This window comes from Xiphophorus maculatus, chromosome 4 (genome assembly GCF_002775205.1).
Source record: "Xiphophorus maculatus strain JP 163 A chromosome 4, X_maculatus-5.0-male, whole genome shotgun sequence".
NCBI classification, from domain to species: Eukaryota; Metazoa; Chordata; class Actinopteri; order Cyprinodontiformes; family Poeciliidae; genus Xiphophorus; species Xiphophorus maculatus.
In genome coordinates, this window is record NC_036446.1 from 17,322,097 (window position 1) to 17,341,255 (window position 19,159).

At 37.4% G+C, this 19,159-nt stretch overlaps 1 long non-coding RNA gene across 3 annotated transcripts in view; it reads left to right on the forward strand.

The window, feature by feature from the left end:
- The window catches only part of LOC111608382, a 56,646-nt gene that overhangs the window by 25,064 nt on the left and 12,423 nt on the right, over window positions 1–19,159 (forward strand). For 2 of the 3 annotated variants that reach the window (XR_002752636.1, XR_002752637.1), the window contains one exon: window positions 8,571–8,671. This is a non-coding gene — a long non-coding RNA (uncharacterized LOC111608382). Of the gene's footprint in view, window positions 1–8,570; window positions 8,672–12,118; window positions 12,408–19,159 lie in introns of all 3 variants that reach the window. The other variant, XR_002752638.1, reaches the window with a different exon arrangement.

The following is a 19,159-nucleotide window of genomic DNA, read 5'->3' on the forward strand; positions in this document are numbered from 1 at the left end:
CTGCATAATCTTATTTAGATCGTTGACATTTACCAAGTCCTCTTTGTGTCAACATTTAACATGTTGTTTAGATTGTATAACTGTTCCAAATTGATAGCAACTAATCGTCCCAGCTTTTGATCATCATAATAACGACCTTTCGTACGATGATGGTGTGGTTCATTTCACCTTAATGATGAAATATAACGTTTATCTGATAAAGATAAACACATAAACAGATGGATGGGAGAGCTAAAGTGGAAAGTTACATGAAATGTTTACTTGAAGAAAAGTGCAAAATAATGAAATTTTCACACAGAACAGCTGTGTTTTTTAAGTCAACAGCATTCCCAGTGTAGTCATACAACACATGCACTGCAGCAAAAATACAAAAAGTATACAATGTATTCCTTCTTGTGATTGGTATGGTGCCAATTTATAAATCTGGCATTTATAAATGTAGCTTTGTGTTTATGTTTTTTTCTTTTTAATTCCCTGATATTAATGGTTGAAGCACATGGGCTTCAACCATTTAAACCATTGGGAAAAAAACTTATAATTATGGGCTTCAAGCACTAAAATATTGTTATTGTAAGGCAAAATTACTATGTAAGTCACTCTGATGTCACTAGCTTTGGCATTTTATCAACTTACCCTTAAACCCTTACAGGAAGACTTCTGCAAATTAGACTTACCAGTAATGACTGGTTGCTCCATCTGGGCTGAAGTTTGGAGCAGCTGAAGATCATTACAACAAGACTGAGTGTTATGTGAAAAAGATATGTTCTGTTTTAATTAACATCAGTATTCATGTAATAATCTTAATACTAGCCCACATTTAATTTTAGCCTCCTATTCATATTTTAATACGTTATCATTTTCACTATCATAATTCTTATTATGTTAACTGTAATTATTAGATTTATGACTAAATTATGGCTTTATTCCCAGAGGGCACATATTTTGCAGCGAACCCAATTTTTCCTGGTATAAAATGCTCCCAGTGTTTCCCCCCCCAAAAGACTGAGCAGACACTGATAAAGATAAACATATAAACACCCTAGTGTGTCTGCCACTAGGCCTGTAAGACACTCAATCTGAATTGCATATCCGCTTTGCCACAGAGGTTGTCATAAGCTGTATTAAGAAAAATGGTCACATGGTTTGACATAAATTGGAAAATGACATTTGGAAAACGGGTGCTGCTGTGGAAATTAGAGATATTAAAATTATAAATCAGCGTCTGGAAGTGTGGAGGGTTGTGGTAGCTTGAATTGCTTCTTCCCTGTGCTCCACTTTCTACCTCTCTTTATCCTTTGCCCTATTTCTCTTTTCATTTTTCGTCACAGATTTTGCTCTCTCTTTGGGCACCTCAATGTCAAAGCCCAGAAATCGGTTCAGTAAAAATGGTTTAAAGCATAGCCACACAGGATGCTGCCCCAAGAGGAAAATCCCACCCTATTCTCTGGCTCTTGGAGTGTAGGATATTTCATGTATATGACATTGGCAGACATGCTAGTCTGCCAATGTCCTCGAGAGCTGCATCTCGTCAGCTTATTGCACAGCTCTCTTGGCGTAACCTGCTAATGGATCATCTCTGAGGTGTGACATGAATTATGCAGAAGTTAGGTGTGCTGACACCTTTAAAAACAGACTCTTCCAATCCTCCACACGCTTCACCTCTGCTCTGTAGTTTCTGTCTAAGTGTTGAGCTGGAGAAAGCTAAGAGGCAGAACAAAGCACAGGTTTTTGAGGTACATGGGAGAAGAACATTGGTAACTGCAGAAAAATGTAAGTGGTCATTGTATTAACAGCACGTATAAATGTACACATGGGAAGTCTGCATGCATTTATCCTCATGTCCCTTTGATTTCTGACTTCCTCCGCCTGACTTTCACACTGATAAAAAAAAAAAAAAATTGTCCCCTCACAGACTTTTCCTTATTTTGCTGTTTTGTTCTTTTGTCTCAATTTTTAAGTGATCAAACAAATTTAAAAATCAGACAAAAATAACATGAGAACCTTGAGTTATTAAAGCGACAGCTTCAGTATTAATAAAAGGAGAAAACATTAAACAATAGCATAGATTCCCAAAGTATTACACGTCCACCAAAATTAATGCAAGAGCAATTTGACAACTCAGGAGGTCACCAAAGAACACAGAACAGCTAAAGCAATGGACGCCTCAACTACTTCAGTGTTCATGATACAACAAAAACACACGGCAGGAATTGTGTCCATGGGAGACATCTAAGGTAAAAACCACTGCTAACTAAAAACTAAAAACACCACATTATATTTGCTTATAAATATCTTGGCAGTCTACATAACCTTTGTGAATATTTTCTGTGATCTGAAAGAAACAAAAGTAGAAGTTACATCTGCTGTCAAAATAAAGCATTTCAGAAAAAGACCATATTGAGAGTCAAGCATTGTAATGGTACTATGAAGGCCTTGCATTGCTTTGTATCCTAAGGTCTTGCTATATATTGATGGAATAATGAATTCTGCATTCATAATGAATTCTGCATTGTGAAATTCAGTGCTTGATGCAGGAAAAACCAGTAACTAGGTTTAGAGGACAATTACCTTGTCACATAATTAATAATAAATAATATCTTAATTTGAAAACTGCTTATTGTACTTCCTGCAACCTCATGTTGACGTCTGAAAACAAGGGGAAGAAAACTCCACCACAAACCAGATTCAAAATGTGAAATATGCATCTGATCTTTCCTTTGTCCATGTTCTGCTTGCCAGACTTTATAAGAAATGAAGAAAATATGCTGAACTGAAGAGTGGCTGTCACGAAGCTATTGTTAAAAAAGCAAAAAGAATTTAAAATTCCATATGAACAGGACTTAAAATCAATAACATCAGGTATTGTAGAGGTTTGCCTTGAATTATGTCAGCATGTGTCAGACAGCAAAGGACTGTACAAGAGGGACTATCTACTGCTATATGTGAAACAGTACAGAATGTCAACATTTTCAGACAGATTTTAGCCGTTGATGATAGGAAATCAAATGTAGTGAAGTTATAAATAAAGAACAGTCTAGAATATCTGCACACATCATGTATAACATCTGGAAACCATGTTTAGCACCTTCTTTAATTTTTGGAATAAAAGTGCTCCCAAAACAGTACTACTGTACCTGAAGGAAACTCAAAAAAGAACTCATGACAAAACATAATCAGTCTTGTGTTGCCTGCACAACACCATGGTCTTCTTAACAAAGCAAGGGAGGAAAGGCTGCTAGCATCTACCCAGATATTGTCTTTTAAGCTTTTTAGCATCTGACTCTCTAGTTTTGTTTGCCATGTTCAATTTCTATTTCGGTTTTCAACAAATGGCTTTCTTTTTCCTTTTGAGAAAGAAACGATTGACTGAAGATGTTGCAGATGTTGTCTTTTTCTTCGTGTCAATTGATGGATTTGCCACTACATACAAGTGTTCATGCCTACCTTTGGAAGTAGTTCAGGCCTTTTGATTGAGCTCAAAGAGCAAAGCTGGAAAAGGCTGGAAATGCTGTGGGCCTTTATGCCATGACCTGCTGACCTCTGTCTTTTGAGAGAAAAAAAATCTCCGGCTTGTGAAGAGCTGCAGCTGTGCCCAATATGTTACCCATAAGACCTGGGTCAAGAGCTCTTTTCATCGCTTGTAGAGGAGGAAAACATTCAATCTTCATGCCCTTGAAGAATGAATGTTGGATTCACACACAGTGTTTAGACAGTAGTCCAAAGTAATGTCCTCTTTATAGCATGTAGGTCACCTATTTAAGAGCGGCCATTGGCTCATACCTGCATTGCTCTGCATCCACAATATATACACACACTTTCTTGAATTTTAATTATTTTTCTTTAAATGTCAGCTCAGTATTACATTGTGTTTGCCATAGAAGCCAACTTATATTCGCACATCAATAAACACACGTCCTTACCGTAGGCCTTTAAAAGTTAGAAAAGTTTAATATGCCTGTCATGGCTTTCAAACTGAACAGATCCATAGGAACCTTAGCTTAAAAGTCTCTCCTGCATCCAAACTTGATTCCACTATATCACTGCCCATCCAAACACCACAGTCTCCTTCAATTTTTCAGCACTTTATTTACCTCTGCTGGAAATTTCAGTCCATCCTTTCTGTTCTATCATTGAAATATTTAAGGAGGTATTCTGGAGAAGTTCAAAAAGGAGACAAGGCAGTTTGTTTAGTTGAAGTTTAATGTGACTTTTACTATAGCTAAAAAATAGCCTAGAGGAGTTAACGTCTACTTGCAACAAATAAACCAAGGAAAAGCAAAAAGGTTTCACAGTACTCCAAAAATAAATAAATAAATAAAATAGAATAAAACAAAATAATCAAGGTTTTATTAGAAAGGCTTTGGGTCATTTGTCCCATTGACTCGTTCAAGTATCTATGATTGGCGTTACTTATCAAAGTGAAATAGTAAAATGCATCCTATTGATGTTTCCTCTCATTTGAATAAAAGAATTCTAGATTCAAAATTTCTTTATCGATAATATTAATAATTTAAAAGCTTCCGGTGATGAGTAAGTTGTATAAATTGCTATTTTAATACAAAAAACTCTTAACTTTTGATTTTTTTAAAGTTAAAACTATGGGACTATTTTTTTGCCATCAGAAGAATATGACTAAAACCAGTGACGATCCCCTGGGTCTTCACTGGTTCACTGTGGGTGGCCAGAATCCTGTTAAGTGGATTTAACAGTGTGGTATGATGGGAATTTTATTCTTTGTTTGGGTTTTCCTCTTCAATAAAGTTCATGTGTGGATATTGGCATTCATCTTTGGACTGCACGATCTAAATCCAAACATTGCAGGGTTAAAAAAATAATTATAAATTGTGACAATATCGATTGAGTTATACGTATTGTTTTTAATATTTTTGGGCCAGCAATGAATTTCTATACAAAAACAGGAAATATCTCATGATCACACAGCATGGAAGAGTAGCGCAACCTGCAACCCCTACCTAGAAAACCCAACTCCTCTAAATGTCTTGATCAGAATATATTGGAGGTTTCACAATTAATGTTTGAAACTGATATGATAGACAAACTTTTCAGGAAAATTTTCAGATCACCGCTGCATTCCCCGATACATGAGGCGTGTTGCCAAAGTCAAGTGATGAGTTCTGAAATGATGTGTTTTTACAGCACAGTTCTGCTCTGCCTTGGGATAGTAATAAACCTCGGCCTTCAAACCACAGCCAAGCGCCACTTACTGCTGAGTGCTTCTCTGGTGGTTGGGTGAGATTACTCTCAAAACAAAGTGTGGACAGGTTGATTAATAGAAGGGTCTGCAGAGGTGCGTGCTGCAGTATATTTTCACACCCGGCAAACACTTGTTCATTTCTTTCACATGGACTTTTATGGGCTGATCCTGTCATTGCGTGAGTTTGTGACTTCATAAAAATGGCTCCCTTCTTTGACGGTCTTTCAGTAAAAATGTATTAAAGCTCCTACAGACTTCTTGTTAGAGTATCATGGGAGCAAAGTGTGACTTTCGGGCAACAGCATTTACATATATCAGACTCTTCTGCATAACTTTGGGAAAATACATCTTCAAGATCTACTCTGCAATCTTTTTCAGACAGGTGTAAGATACATAAATAATGCTATCGCTACTCTATTTATCCTTTGACTGATCCAGATTATATATTTATAATATTGCACTTGAAACCACTGTCCTTCTTTTTTTTTTTACATGACCGCATGTAAAAAAGAAAGATGGACTTACAGATGGATCTGGTATACAGCATAAGAAGTTACTGTTGGTGCTCTTAAAAATGAAAAAAAAAATCCCGACCATGTGTATAGGAGGCTCAGATCTATTACGCATGTTAGGAAACAGAGATGCGTCCTGTACAGCCTATAGGCTGTGTGTGATTGTTTTACATGAACTATGGGTTTACTTGGTGGATGGATGCAGCCAGATTGTTGATAGAGGGAAGCTGCTGTGTGGTCAGGCCCTCATCACATCAGATCACAGGATTCTAATTAACATCAGCTTCACCAAAGACTGCAATCAGTAGAGCCACAAAGCAAATTAGTTTTTTCTTCCTCCTATGGTGTTAAAATGCATGTTATTCTTGTGTTTTTAATTAACAGTTTGTGCTTGGAAAGCATGTTAACAGTAGCCCTTAATGAGTTTTTTTTAAATGAAACCACAGTGTGGATAAAGGGCAACTTACTTCCATGTTTGCTGATGCTTAGTTCTTTATTGTAGTACAAGGAGATTAGTAACCAGGGTTTTACTTCTTGTTCAGTATTTACATGCATTAGATGACCCTGAGAAGGAATGATTCGAGACTGGCAACCTGAAGATTAAGTGTTTTATTGTTTGTTTTGTACTCATATTGGTAGATTAAGCATTTAGATTATACCTCATTTAAATTACCTAATTGTTATTGCTTGTCATGGATGATATTTTTATAGACCAGCATAATAGACTTTATACATCAATAAAATAGAAATAACTATCATTACTACTTAAGATAAATAAGCAGAGCACCTAGAAAACTGTGTTCTTGTTCCTACAGAAGCTTGAACTAGCTGCGTACCAGAAAAACAACAAAATAAAAAAGTTATCTCCTAGTGAGATAACTTGGAGATAACTAGTTATAAGTTATTTTGAGAAGGTACAGGTTTAGTCCAGAAAGAGGTACTCTGTATTGACACGCATCAAGCTAGTATTTGAGCATGGTACATAAATCTGACTTTATTGGATCATCATTGCCTGCTTCTGGTTATTTTATAGTTAGCAAATTCAAATAAATGTTTGATCATAAAAACATGGGTTTGAATTAATCTAATGAGTGATCCTAAATTTAGAGGTAAACAAAATCCTCAGTCGACTCGTGTCTTTCATGTTTCAGATGCGTCTCTCATTCAACAAACCTTAATCAGCTAGTAGCAAAAATTTCTCAGTGTGTCACAAAGTTCTGCTACAGCTTTCTAACGTGGCCCATTTGCTTTAATCAGGAAATTCAGTGTGGTTGTAACTCATATTATTCAGCTTCCTTCAAAGAGTTGTAATAGATGCTGAAGGCAACATCACTGTTACCTCAGATTATGTTGTTGTTGATGACCCCCACTTTAGTCTTCTTTTATTGGAGCCACTTATATCTCAACTCAGAGTAGAGCACAAGGATTAAAATGTAAAAACTTTTGCCCTCTAATTATTTGTCAGCTAGAGTGAACAGATTTAATATTCAGAGCAGGTACGGAGCCTTTTATGGTAGAAATGATGACCTTCACATCCCTCTCATTTTTTATATTGATTGACCCAAGCAGAAAAGACTCGCAGAGAAGTTTTTTGTGTGTTTGTTTTTGCGTTGTACTGCTGTTAAAGCAAGTGTTCAAGGGGAGAATTAATCGTATTTGGGCCTCATAAAGGTCTGCTTCTTTCTCACCAGTTAGATGTTTTCCTTTTCAATGACTTACTGAGGTTTTGGAGTCCCTTTCCCTGGCAGCCAGGTCCTTTCTCTTTTATTTATTTCCCGTAGCATCCGGCTGGTCAGTTATTTGTTTTCTGTGGTGTCCTTGTGTGTTTATAAATGGGAGAGGCCTGTCACTTCAATGCTGAAAGGATGTTTTGAGTTGCGAGAAAGATTTTTATTTATTTAATTTAGGTGAAAGGAGAGTGGTGAATAATGCATCTCAACCTGCTACATGTACTGTTTTTATCATTAGCATGCAGCCCAAGTTATCTGCAGAATACTTATGAGTACCGGCGAAATGTTTGTGATGTTATTTATTTATGTTGCTCCCTTCAATTATTCATTTGTTTATTTATTCATGGAAGAACTAACTGAAATTGGAAAATTCATTTTTGCTGAAGGGCTTTTGGCCTCACTCTATCCCCTCCCAACGCAAGGGGGAGAAGAGGGTGGGTTGCACATCATGCTTGTTAGTAATTGCTCCTTTGGACTCACAAGAGTCACTTTTACTCATCCAGAGAGGTCAGCAAACTAAAAGGAAGAAAGACAAGTGAAAGCTAAAAACAGGTTAAAACATAGAAAACCTCATGAGACTCCAGATGACGGTAACATAAAACTGAGAAAGAAGTGGTCAAGAAAGTTGTGAGCACCCAGACAGCCCTCCACAGGTTTAATCAAAGTCAGCGGTTCAGATTAAAGGAGAGCATAATAAACTGTGGTTGCCGTTATTCAGGTTCGTGCTCCTGTGACTTCTTCATAGTATTGTGTTTGCTGTATTTTGTTTAATTGTATGGTCTGGGATTTTGTTTAATTTCACAGTTGCGCAAACATTTAATAATTATTCCTGATAAGTGATAACAAATCACTGAACATTAAATTATTGTGTTGCTGTGTCTGAGCAAGCATGAGCCTCGTGACACAAATAGCTAACAGAAAAATAATTTGTAATTAGGTTTTTGTGCTAAAGAAAAATGTGTGGTGTGCACACGTCTGTGTGCGCACACCCCAACACACACAGATGTGTGTTGGTGTGCACGTCTATTATTGTGTTTCTGTGATTTACATTCTAGGCCTTCATTTCGACAACATTTTGATAAGTTTCTGTTTTTTTTCTTTTTCTTTGTTTAGAGGCTAGCAGTGCAGACAGGACTGGAGTCTGACTTAGTGCTGGAGGCAAGAAAACAACTAAATGATCAGAAACTGACCTGAGAGAAACATCTGCAGTAAAGGTAGAGTGAGTTAATGCATGTCTCATACATTCATATTTGAACACCCCTGAACTCCCTGTTTCTGTTTCTAAGTTCTTAAATATCTAAATTTGCTAAGACAATGGATATTTTGAGGGGACATTTTATTTGTTTTTGTTTAAGTTTTTACTTTCACTACAAGCACTATAATGAAGTGTCAACAACTATAAAAAGATTTTTCATGACCTGTCTTGTCATATGGGCATTTGCCTGCTAAAATTAAGTCATTGTGCAACCTGAAAGATGCAGGTAAAATATTTATGTGTAAAGAACTAATCTTCAATATTTATCTATAGGTGTGAAGAAATACAAATTAATGTTCGCTGCCTTTATTGGCATTATTTTCTGCGTCTATTTTCATCAGGCCATTTTAATTCATTTTCATTTTAGTTCATTTTAGTATGAAACAAACTTCTTAAATTCTCATACAAAATCTTTACAGCCTTTTCCATATAAATATTTTACTGTTCTCCATATAAATACAGAATTAAAAAATTAATCATGTGCAGATAATGGTCTTATCTTCCACTTCTTTTAGGAGACACTGCTTGTTAACTTCTGCTTTGTTCCAATAGTAAAAAACCTTTCTGAAAATTCATAATTATACAGGTGTGGACAAATAAATGGCAGAAGCACATATATTACAAAGAAACAAGCAGGTTTAGTTTTGGAAATATAATGTGTAATGTTGTGGATTCATAAACACCATTTGCATTATGTTTTTGCCTCAGGAAAAGAATAGCAGTTTCTATTTTTTTCTGTTGTTTACAGCTGAATTTACTTAATTTGATGAGACAAGATCTATAAAAGAGGTGCAAATGTGTTTAAAACCTGTGTCAGCGTCATTGTTATTAGAGACAACTTCTGTTGTCTCTTGTCATCAAAAAATGGTGATGGTGTTTTGAAGAACTTTGAAACATTTTGTGCCATTTTTAAACATCTTATGAAAGGAATGTTCACAATTCCTAAATTGTACTTTTCATACTTTGTTTAATCCTCTTATGCATGGCAACTAAGCAAGCATAACAAAAACTGAAGTTCAAAGAGGCCTCAGATGATTTACCTTTTACAGTGTCTCCCTTTCGGCGACAAATCTGTGATGAGTGTCTTTTAGCTACTGCTGCCATACAGTTAAGCCTAAAATGATTTGCACCCTGGCAGATTTAGATTAAAACTTTTCATTCAACCAAGAAGCTTGTTTCTGACAGGAAATGACACAGACATCTCTCAACAGATAATAAAAAAAGCTCTCATTAATAGAAATTTAACAAAGATATTATATATCTATTTTTGTTTTATTTATAAATAGTATGTTAATACCATTCTCAATAATTGATGGAGAAACTACTATTGGCATTACAGGAATCAAACCCTTTTTACATTTTTTGCGTGTTTCCGTTGATATTTTTATCATTTCTGTTTGCTAACTAGCTTCCACTTTTTTAAGGTGTGAGGGCCTCTGTGTGTAGAGTAGACTTGTTTTTCCACTGTCAATTCAAGAATTGAAGAAATAAAATATGCGCTCTTAAGAACAAAAATGTCAAAAGATATGCGTGTTGACCCTGACAAAAAGAAGTATAACTCAAAGACCCAAGACAAGCGCTGAAACATCTCATAAAGGATGTGTACAGTGTTTTGTATTTCTAAAATCCACATCGTGCATTTTCACTGCCACTTGTATGCCCAATGCAGAAGCATTTTCAGAAGATCTGCATTTCTTGCACATACAAGAGCATTTATTGGTGTGAAAATGCTTGTCTGAAAAAGGGTTGTTTTCTACTTCGTTGTGCTATTTCAGAGAAATGTTGGTGTATTTGTATTAGAACTAATGAACCATACTAAAAATGCAGTAGAAGTAGGTCCCATGAGGCTGGTCAGGTGTGTCGTACTCTATTCTTCAAGATGTCAGCAAATACAGCACTGCCACAGAATGAAAATTTGTATCATTTAATTAGAGCACACTTCATTTATTTTAATCTTGTTTATGCACCTTGATTGTTTCTCAATATATATTTTCTAATTAACTTGGATTGATCAAAATGCATTGATTCTGTATCCTTATTAAATAACCTCCGCCAAGCTCTCCTTACTTATTTTTCATAATTAATGTTACTGTTAGTTCGTGGCTGTGGAGGAGGGCACCACTAACAATGTTGGATTTTAATGTAACTACGTTCAAACTAATTTGGAAAGAGGTGGAGGTTTGTGATGTGATAGGAAAGTAAAAAACAAAACATCGAACAATCACATAAATCACCAGAACATGACAGATTAGCTTAAGATCATGTCTTTTTTGTCAAATGAGGTTAAGTCACCAACACCATCCACCCATCAGCATTGACCTTGGTTGTTGGAGTCACTGCATACTTACATGCAAGCAGGCTTACACACATGCGTTCATATTCGCTTGCTTGGACAAAATGCCATTTCAAACCCAGCGGGCTCTTTAATTTTGATTGATGACTCAGTTTATCTTTGGAATAACAGTCCACTGATTTGTCGCACCACCTTGGTACCAGCCTCCTTCTCTCTCCCCTCATCCTCAACCCTTATCCCCATCACCCACCCCCGCCCCATATGAAAATGATATTAGAAACAAAATGAGATCTGAAATTTTGTGTTTGACAAGCAGCTTGGTAAGGGGGATTTATAGGTGGGCTTAATCCATGGAAATTTTATGCTAATAGTACTGCTTGCCCAGCAATCTAGTTGAAAATTAATCAGGGGGCTGGATGGAGAAGACGGGAAGAGAAGAGAAGAGAAAAGAGGGGAGGAGATAGGTTACTCCATAAACACCCTTCACCCTCCTCACCCCCATTCCCTCTCCTCAGCTCTGAATCTCATCAGAAATAGCCATGGGGTGTTGTCTTTGTGATGGGGTGGGGAGAGAAATGAGGAGTCAGAAAATTACACTGCAGCTTAGCACTGATTGATGCAGTAATGTATGCACCAACTTATGCAGCCATGCAAGGAGCTGCCGTATTATGGATTAGAGCTTCCCTTTTCCAACAGTCCCCTCCTGCATGACAGGAAATACACATTTAGCCATAGATCCATACACACAAACACACACACTTCTTAAAAGCCAACTGAGATTTGCTCATATTCTATTTACCTTGTTTAGCCCTTGGTGGTGCATCGTTTTGTGTGCAGTTAGCTTTGTATCGAAATGGTGATTCAGCCTTTGTTGGTTTACTCTTTCCTCTATCTTGTCACGTCTTCTACTTTACACACACAGACTCTCTGCATATTCAGTCCTTATTCTCCCTTTACCCTCAGACTCACCATTACGGTTACTCGCTAATGAAGTCATTATTAGATTTTACTGGTTTTAAAACAACACAATTAGGACTATGGCCTTAATGATGTTTTCAATTTAAATGCAAACTAATCTCTTTCTCCCACTTCTCTGTCTCATTTCCTCTGCAGGCTTGCAGCTCAGCAGGAATGAACAGAGTAGATGAATCACTGAATTGTTTCATGGGCATGCGAGTGTTTTGGTGCCATTTTTTTCTTAACCATGTTGCGAGCCAGCGTGATTTATTATTTTTACCCCAAGAGACATCTGTTACACCATTCCCTGTTTTTGTAATGCATCATCAGCCAGAGGAAAAGTAATATTATCCAGCCTGGGATATTGCACTCTGGAGTCTAATAATCTAATGTATACTAGGGCTGTTGTCATTAAATTGCCAGTGGAGCTGTTGGAAGATGCTGGGTAAGTACACATCTTTCTGTCTCTGAATTCCCACCAATATTTGTGTTTTGTCCTGCTCACACACAAATTATTAGACAGCCTCAGATTTCCACTTGCAACCTGGGTATGTCTGCTAATGACATCTTAGTCTTACAGAAAGTGAATTGACACTGAGCTCCAGGAATGCTTTAACGATTAGGGGTTAATAATATCACACTTTGTTTTTAGATTAGGGTCATTTGGTTATTTAAAATACAGTCTATTAGGTTCCTGATAAAGGAAAATGCATCACTCTCATTCTGTCGCAAACTTCAGAGTAATACATCTATATTTCACTATGCCAACTAAATAAAGTGGGCTTACTTTTTCTTTTCAAGTGATTCAGGTAGAAAAGCTGTGTGGAGGCTGGTAGGAAACAGACAGGAGACATTGATGCTAATCAACAATTTCTCCATGGACCTGCAAGTGGCGGCCCTGCCTGCCTGTGAGCATGCTTTAGTTCTTATTAAGGAGAAAGGAGCCAGTGATGCACCTGAATATTCAAGTGAGGTCTGCAAGGTGAAGGGCAATACATGAAGCCAACGTTGAGCTCCATTATTTATCCATCTCAAGTGACAGTAGCCTTCTGTTTCTATAGGTCAAAAGTGTCTCTTCATTTTTGTGAACCAAGCAACATCATTTTTCTTTTGCACACACTAAAGTATATTAGCTTTTTCTTTACCTTCATAAATTTGTTCAGCTGTCTGTCAGCTGTAATCTTGAATTTGTGTTTATTAACCCGCTGCCCCCATGTTTTACACTCTGCATTTTCCCTTCACTATGGTTGTTCCAGGTGAGCAAAACAAATTGGGCAAATCATGACCCACTGCCATCTTCCTCTTGGTTATTGCAAATGTTTACTTACACAATAAAATTATTTTGTTTAAAAAAGAAAACCTGTTTCTTCAGCTCTGTAGTTACTTGTAGTTTCTTGGCTGATTAAGTGTTGAAAGATGTGTGTTAACAGGCAGAGCAGCAGTTGTGTTTGTTGGACCAAAAGTTCAATGTACACTCGTCTATTTTGAGAAAGGGAGCATGGAGATTTGAGTTTCCATGGAGCCACAACAAAAGGTTTTGAGATCAAATGTGCAAAAGAAAACAGTATTTTAACCTGACAACAGGTTGACAAAGCCAAGAAGATGGAAACTTGGTCTGAAATACTGCAGATCATCCAGGTCGCAGGTTGTCAATGCACTGCTAACCTCATAACGTTAATGCCCCTGTCTGTAGCAGAGTAAGATACAGTATGCACAGCTCTCGACTGATCGGCTCCTGTTCCTCTCGGCCATATTCAACCCTTTTTGAGTGCAACTGACTAAGGTTCACAACCTTCAGAAAGTTTTTTGCTTTTTGGAAAGCTGTTGCAAATTCTTCTTCTGAGTTTTATTTTGAATTTTCATTAGTGCTAAAATGTCAAATTGGAATGATTTTGAGCATTAAGAACCCACTCATGGATGCTCAACTAAGTATCTGTTGCTTATTTTCTATATACAAAAATGTTTTATAAAGCACATTTGATTAGTTATTTATTATGTAAGTTTTTGGCAATGATAAAATCAGTTTGGTTTAAAATAATCTGCTTTGTTGGAGTTGAAAAAGAGATTGATGTTTTCAGAACATCCAGAGAGAAAAACTTTTGTTTTCAATTCTAGAAATACAACATTATGCTCATCCTTTGATTTTGAGATTAATCACATACGATATTTTGTGGTTGTTTTATATGTCGAGCAGTTGTAAAATCTGCAGGTAGCCTTTGTTGTAATCAACAGAACTGTGAACCTAACATTTCCCTTTACCCAAATAAAGGTGCCCACTGTGAAAAGCCCTTGCATATAAAGTCTGTACCCACAGCAGTGACTAATTGTTTGTTATGTCAGGGCTCGTCAGGCCTGTTTGCCTTTAATGGAGTGTGGTGCGGTGATCCATCAGCCTGTCGAGGTAGCCTGATGTCAGCTGAAGTGGTTGTGTGTCAGTGGGGCGACTGCACCGTAGATGTGTGATTTAGTGCCCTGCTTCTTGTGCTGCCTTGTGCCTTTCCCTCCAGCCTTGCACTGAAGCCCACTCTTCTCCTCTTCCTCCCTGTCTTCTCTTCTCACACCAGATTGATTACCTGAGCAACTGGCTCATGACACTCGCCATCTTCTGGCAACCTTTTAGTGCCGTTTTATAGATGGTTAGTGCACCTCATTTGGCTATTTATACATCCGCAAGTGGCCATGAAATATAGATTTGTCTTGATGGGTGTCAACATCGTAGCTATGGAGCCGGAGCACGGTGACACCTCATTATTTTAATGGTGTGAGATGAAGAGGCTCCATGGCGGGGAGTCATTTTCAAGTGTTGCTAAATGATACTGTTTTTATTTTCATTTAATATTTTGAGTCATATTTTACTCCCAGCAGTAGGATTTTGTTTTCACTGCATTTGGTTTGCACCCAGAGCCGGTTTTAGGATGAGGCAGAGATGTACTGTAACTAACAATGGAAGAGAACACAATGAGCCTTTTTACTGCTCTCTCTTTGTCTCAGTCGCCAAAAAAAAGAGAAAAAAAACACTCTTTCTATGTGAATGTCAAGGTGGTTGTGATGTGTGACCTGTCATGCAGGCGCACAGATGAACGCATTTTACTCCATTCACAGCCAAGGTCTCAGAGGTAATTAGGTGGTGGCACCCACTCAGTGCGATGTGCTGGTTAATTGAATAGTTAACACATCTGAGGCAGGCCTGCACAGACTGGAGGCGACACCTGTCAGGGAGTCGATCCCTACCGACCCAGGACATTTCCTGCTCTCCCTGATACATATGTCATCTTTGAGGAAATTCCAAATTAGCGGCATGCCACTGAGTGAGTGCAGTGCAGCAGGTGTCCAGATAGCTGGAGGCTGGGAAAAGGCAGGCACTTCTGTGCTCTGTCCTTCAAGACAATATGTAAAGCTTGGAGCACCTATCCTTATTTAACCTCGGGGCATTTCCATGGTTATGTGACAGGACAGTGACAATGCCTTGTGTGTCTGTGTGTGCATGTGCACGTGCTCACTTCACCTGGCTCACCCCCAGCCCAAGGCATCCAGGAGTGCAATATACATCATAGTGAGATCCTTTCACCTCAGAAAAGATTTGTCAGGCATGTATGCTGCTGATTGCAGAAAGTTAATTGTTTAGTAAGTTACACTTACTGTAGCAACTCTTAAGAACATTTTGCAGTTATATGTGTCTTTGCTGAGCAATTCTTTATAAGAGATTTTAGACTTTAGCAGACAGGCAGCTGACTGCAGGCTCTGGTCCCATCAGTGGCCAATATAGTCAGACAGAGATAACAGCTGTGGTTAGAGATGGTTTTCCACAGTTGAGTGAGACCTGGAGGCTGCTCACAGCCATACCACTGAAATGGAGCTCACAGCAAATGGAACCAATACCAGTTTTCTGCAAATTAATAGAGCAGTCGGCTCACTCACTCACTCACAGGCGCTCTGATACACTTCTCTCCACTGTAGTCTAATATATGGATTACTGCACTGAGCATAGACAAATCTGTTGAAAATATAGAAATCTATATAGAGAAAACAGTATCATGCAGCTTGATTGCATTATGTCATCAATATAACATGTAAAGGCCCAGCAGGCTACCATTCAGACTAACTGAATGGCCTGGAATGATGTAAGATATCTGCCTTCAGTCTGAGAAATTATCATGCAGTTCAATGGTTTGTAGAAATGACTACAAGCAGTTCTAAATGCTTGTAACCCAAATTCAGTTTATTTAAGGTTAAATCTTTTATTATTTTTCTGTCAAACTGTAATATCTCACTTTATTTTCTGTTGTTTTTGCCTTACTCTCACGTCCCATCAGTCACTCTTCATCTAATGTAGTTCAAAATGGATTAAATCATAGAATGAAAAGTAAAGATGATGATTGAAATCATATTAGTTTGGTGGAGAAATATTAAAGAGTATAATGTGTATAATGTGATCTACTCTGGTGCCCTGGTTTCAATACATTGTGAGACATTCGCCTTTAAATGCTAAAAGTGTTCTTTGAACTTGAATCACCTCAACTTGTGTTCTTTGTGCAATAAACAAATCCAGGCAACAATAATACAAACTGTTTTGAAAGTAAGCATTTAAACTTCTTCACAGTACTTGGAAATACTTAAACTTTGGTCTTCATTTATTATGACCCTTTGGATTTGTCAGGTGGAGACCACAAATTGCAGGATGGCTCCTGTTGTTATTCTGTAATTGACTGAATGCAAATCTTTTGTATTTATGCCAAAAGTTCAGTGTACCCTTTATGAATAAGAGTGGAGATGCTAACATTTAGATCATTTAGCAAAGTTTGTCAATTATTTATGGTGAAAGTATGTTATCCTGCTAAATTGATCACAAGCATAAATAATAGTTAGTCATTTGACTGTTGATTTAATGATAACATTTTTTGTATGTCTGAGTTGAATTATTTATTTTTTCTTGACTGTTTGCGTGTTCAGTGGTCTCTCTCCCATCCCATTTCCTGCATTTCTCAGCAGCTTGGTGGGTATGTGGGGCTGTGGCTCAATAGGCAGATCATTCCGGGTCAGAGTCCTCTTGTGCAATCAGGTGTTTAACTGGCCTGCTAAAGTGGGACAGGAGCATCTTAACCAGCACATTGCCAAAGGTCTGATGTTCACTCAGCCTCTGGGACTGCTGTGAGTAAACACGCCACCTGCCAATAGGCATTAGTGCAGATTTAGTAATTAAGTGATAGGGTGAGGACTAAATTGGGTGTTTGTGGGCTGGCAAGCCACCCCAAGGTCCCTTTAGCCATGCAGATAGGGGATTCTAATTGCCAGGAATATTGATCAGACGGGCGAGGGGGGTACGCAGGGAATTCACTAGCCATCGATTAGCTGTTACTACACCTCACTTGTCAATGGAGGAAAGAGGTGAGCATTGGAAAACCTCCAGGCTTTTCCCACAGTATCCTTCACCACCAGCAGCGTCTGACACACATCCAAACACTAGTGGAGTCTGTGACACAGCATGTTTCTGTAGAATTACTGCATATAAATTGCATATCTCTGAACCAACTTTATTTTCACATAGGTGACTCCCGAGGTTCAATTGAGACCAGTAAAGTGGTTGTAATCCTCTCTACACTAACAGAAGCCACTGACTGCAAGTGTCACTGACAGATAGCTGTATCATATTTCTGAGTAAAACTTGATAAAGCAGAAGTTTATGAGAGCTGTCTCAGGTTCTCTTTACACATTTGTGCTGAAATGAGCTGCAGAAACAGCAGCAGTAAGAAGGTTTGTTGGCCAGCAGTCACTAGCCTGAGTCATTTAGAGCCTATTACAAAACATCAATATATTGATGGAAGTAAGTGTCTCAATGTGCTGCTCTGTAAACACACTGCTGGTTTCATTGAGCATGTTTTATCTGCTTGAATCTTATCTGGACTCAAATCTTTTTATCTTCAGCACTCTATTATTGCAGTTTTGGCTTTACAGTTTCACATTTGAATCACGGCGCCTTTTATTTGTGTAACGGCCTAATAATTCTATATTTGTTTTAAATTTAGTTAAATATTTTCTGTTTATGTTTCTTATAGAATTTCAGTTTGTTCTCTGTATTGAAATTTTCACAGACTCTTTCTGTATAAATGGATGCAGCGTGTTAGCATGCCTTGTTCAGCAGGAATAGGCCAAGATGCTCGATCACCAGGTCAACAGAAAAAAAAGAAGCAAAAAGGATCAATAACTTCAGAGAAGTTTTGACATAACTCAGTAAGGTCAAAATGTATTTATGAAATTCCTGAATATATTTAACTTCTTTGACATTCTCCATGACAAATGCGTTTGTGTTGGAATTGTATAACTTTTCTGTTTTATGTCAATATTTACTTTTTCGGACATGCAGGCAACTTAATTTTAAAAATATTGGGGGTTTTTGCTATTTTTATTATTATTAATAATTAAAAGGATGAAGAAAAGAAAATGTATTTTGTATAATGTTTCTCTCATTCTTATTATATTTAAATATTATATTTGGCTTCAATAACAAACTTATTATTCCTAAAATAATAAGCCTGTTATTTAGCTTCTGTAATTAGTTGTTATTTAGATAGTGCAAAATACAAACTTGCTTGAGTTTTGGTTATTAGTATTTAACACCATAAGTTTGTGAACAAAACCATATAACTAGAACATTTAAACTGTTTGACTTACAAAGTCTTTTAGACATTTCTGAATGGTGATTGTCCCTCCATGCTTGTCTTCTGATTGAAGCCAAGCTGCAACCGTTTATATAGCACTCAGTTACCCTCCAGCCATGCTCACAAATTGAATTAATTTTGTCTGAATTTGTGTTTTCAATCTCGTAATTATTTTTTTTAACCCCAGAGAAAACCAAGAGAAATGAGTCACATCTTCACAAGTGGTGAAATTCGATGGTCTATGATTTAACACCAACCAAAGGGACAGGAGCCTGAAGCGCTGCAATTTACCTACCATTCATCTGTTAGCCGATTCAATCACACCACATTTAACATCTTTCAGAAAATTAGATAAATCTGATGGAAAAACTTTTCTGCTCAAATTAATCTCCTTAATCCCAATTTGATCTTACGAATAAACTGTCTTTTGTCTGTGTCCTTAAATCTGTCACAAAAAGTCAACGAAAGGTAAACGAACTCTTAAACCGCAGATGACTCCAACACACATGCAGCTCCATTTAGATAAAAGAACTGATTACAG